The sequence below is a fragment of the Acyrthosiphon pisum genome, chromosome A2 (assembly GCF_005508785.2).
Source record: "Acyrthosiphon pisum isolate AL4f chromosome A2, pea_aphid_22Mar2018_4r6ur, whole genome shotgun sequence".
Classification (NCBI taxonomy): domain Eukaryota; kingdom Metazoa; phylum Arthropoda; class Insecta; order Hemiptera; family Aphididae; genus Acyrthosiphon; species Acyrthosiphon pisum.
This window is the reverse complement of record NC_042495.1, coordinates 34,476,473-34,480,177: the sequence shown is the minus strand read 5'-3', so window position 1 is coordinate 34,480,177 and position 3,705 is coordinate 34,476,473. Positions and strand designations below refer to the sequence as shown.

At 25.9% G+C, this 3,705-nt stretch overlaps 1 protein-coding gene across 2 annotated transcripts in view; it reads left to right on the top strand.

Moving 5' to 3' along the window:
• The first annotated feature begins 2,745 nt into the window (after positions 1-2,745).
• Positions 2,746-3,705, top strand: part of LOC100160026 (Sparc-like) — a 15,367-nt gene continuing 14,407 nt past the window's right edge. The window contains exon 1 of one of the 2 annotated variants that reach the window (XM_029488876.1): positions 2,746-2,882. The gene's annotated coding sequence lies outside the window, so the exon portion shown is untranslated. 2 annotated transcript variants of the gene reach the window in all.

Here is a 3,705-nt window from a genome sequence, read left to right as displayed (position 1 = left end):
TTTAATAATTTTGCACTTGGAACGCAGTTTATAAATTGTTGGATTGAGCTCCTCTACTTAATAATTTCCAATTCGAGCACTGAATATAGACCATTTCATATTATTACTTGGCTTATCGGCGTTATGGCTAGTCAGATTTTCGATTGTTTATCTACTTCCGTAGTGATATTTTTAACTAACGAAGCTTTGTCGCGTACGTAAAACCTATACACTTATTACTGATCTTTCACATCGACACAAATGTGATGATACCGTATCGGCTCCGGCCTCTGGGTAGTATTGATCAATTTAAACAAGAAAAAATTATCAGAGCAGTGTGCGTAAAAAAGTTTCACTCCAGTTCAAACCACAATTTTTTAACAGACATTTTTTTCAAGTCAACATTATTTTTTAAGTCAAAACTATTTATTAAAAGTCAACACTATTTTTTAAAATTCGATACAATTCTTCCCATAAATGTATTGAACATCATTCTCCAACTAAACTGGGAATTAACGTCAATAACCGGGGAATGACGACATTTACCATGTTGATATCATTCACCGTAACATATATAGACTATAATATAATATATATAAATAAATGTTTGTCTGTTTATCCTTTGCATATTCCTAAATGGCTTGACCAATTTTAATGAAATATTTTGTATGTGTTTGAGTAGTTCCCTGGATGATTTAGATTCACAATTAGGTCCAATCCGGGGAAGTGCTCAAACAGGGATTTTGAGATTTACGATGGACATTTTTGTTTATAAATGGTTGTTATTGGTTATAGGAGAAATAGCTTAGGAGTTGCACTTACTGCAGCGAGTTACACCCAAAAGGTGTTAAACAATTCCAACTTTTTTAAGAGTTAACATTTTTTCGATCAGCTATATATTATAATAAATTAGAATAAATATGGCATATAAATTGTATACAAATATATTTATTAAAAATCAAAATCTTTGGCCTGGACAATGTTGGGCAGGAGGCAGGACAGTTAGTTATAAACTTATAACTAGGTATTAGTTTTCTTAGTATTTAATGAAGAATATTCAACAATATCAAGTTAACTTCACATAGTTGTCTATCTAATTAAGTATCAAATAATATTTAATTAGGTATATCAAAAGTATTTGATAATAACTATACAATTTAAATTCTACTAGGAACTTGTACCTACATTATAATAATCACAATAGTACATTTATATATATAAGGATTGACCGTACCTATAGGCTATAATACAAATATTGTAGGTGTACTACTATACTCAAGCCTGGGCATAAGCTAGTTAAAAAGTTAAGTTAATTTTAACTTTTTAAAATTGAATTTTTATTAAATTAATTTTTAACTATTAACTAATTTTTATTGATATAAACAATAGTTACGATAATTTATAAATAATTAAATAATAAATATAACACAGTTATTATTACTTATTATGCATGTTTCGTAAACATTTACTTTTTATTATTTTAAACCATATTACTGGCTATTTATCAATTAAAAAAAAAAAAAATAATAACCCAACTTAAGTTAATAATTAGGTAGTTAATTGTAAGTTTTCATATAACTTTTAACTTAAATGAGTTAATTAATTATAGTTAATTAGTTAATTAATTATAGTTAATTAGTTAATTAACTATAAACTTTTAAAAATATTTTCTATTAAAGTAACTTGACTCAATTAAAAATTATCATTAACTTGTCCTGGCTTTGGTAAACTATGTAAATATGTAATACAAATACTAAATACTAAATAGTATATAAATGTATCAATGTAGTGATTGAATGGGTCGGTAGGACGCGTGGGGGGAGTATCTCTTCTTTTTCAGAAATATTTTAACGTACCCCTTCTAATATTATATCTTAATTAATAAGATTTAAATACAAATCTTCAAGTACACATTATTATTTACACTTTTGCGTCTCCTTTCTATTTTTTTCCAATTTAACCCTATATAAATGGGTGTGTATATTGTACATATTATAATACTATAATATAGTGAATCTATTGCCTATACTAAATATGTTGATGTTGTTTTTCAAAAATGGTAGTTGGTTATCCGTAGTGGGCAGACGTCATTTAACATAAGGAAACAGTTGTCATTTGTAATTTAATGTTTGACGCATTTTCAAAACTATCCCTGATAATATTGAAATACAATAAATTGAATAAAACAGTAGGTAGTTATAGTAATACAAAACATTATCTTAGGCATTATCCTCATAGTTGAATAGTTCTAGTGTAACTTATTACATAGGTAGTTAATAACACAATAATTTATACCTAACACGTGCTAAAGAGCATCCTCGTAATATTATACAAAAACTCCTATTATAGTATTATATACACCATTGGTGGTACTTACAAGTTATAACATGTTCAAAAATCATAAATTGTTTTTAAAAAAAAACCATTACTATGTAGGTACATTAAAATATTGATTGAAAGTAATCATTACGACATTGTTACGAATAAGACGTAATTATTTGTGCTTTCTATAATATTATTACCCATACTATGCTTTTTAAATGTTATTAATTATTATTATACGATATTGAATATAGCCATATAGATACTTCGAACACACGTTTGAAAATGATTCAAATAAAAATAATCATTGTTATTCGTTGCTTTCCATCTTAAGTTTATTAAATTATCGTTTGCAATTAGTGATCAACAGAGAGAGCTGAAGTTCAACAATGTATATATACACCATTTATCAATGTATTATTATATATAAACGGATGGAACACATTTCCGTTTCTGACTATAGTTCATTGTGTATAGTGAGTATGATATGCACCTATTTATGCGCTCTTATGAAATAAGTTGTTTGGCTGGATTGCAGTAGATACCTACTAATCGAAGTCTGATACGAAAAAGTAAGTTAGGTATTATTATTTTAATAAATATATTTTTTTTAATAATATAGGTAATAAAATTATAAATTATTGGTTTATTTTATTATTTGTGTTGGACGTTAGTCATAAGCCATAACTACCTATATGTTTATATTTACCTGCATGATGGACTGCATTAAATTACATAATAATATAATACCTATTGTATGTAATCAATCATATTATGATATTATAATAACTATTGTAACTAAGCGTTTAACCATGTAGCTTGAATACCTACTTAAAATTATAAATTACAATTAATAAATGCTTTATACATTATACAGGTATATTATAGCAATAATTAAATATATAACATTAATAATCATAAATAAAATATATGTATATTATGTACAGAATTAAGATACACTTTTTTTAGTGATTATAAAAAATAGGCATTTACCTATGTTGGCTATTAATATTTTAAGGATAATTTTATCATATAGGGGCCATAATATATTAGCTAAATTCCTAACTATCTGCAGAGTTAAAGTTAATCTATATATCTATCGTTTTCCGTTTTGCTTCAGTTGAAATATATAATACTATGCATGTGAAAACCCCTAAAAATTTGTTAATCCATTTCGGTGGACCACGACATTCTTTAAAGACATTAAGTTATAAGACAGAAAAACACAATATATAATAAATATAACATTGACACATTATGCAAACCAACATTTTTAAATGCGTCTATAATACTTAAATGATTTATTACAACAATGCCTACATCGTTTTGTAAAATATTGGGAAGTAATAAAGTCTAAGATATTATTTATACATATCATAATTAATAGTAGGTATATACCGGGTG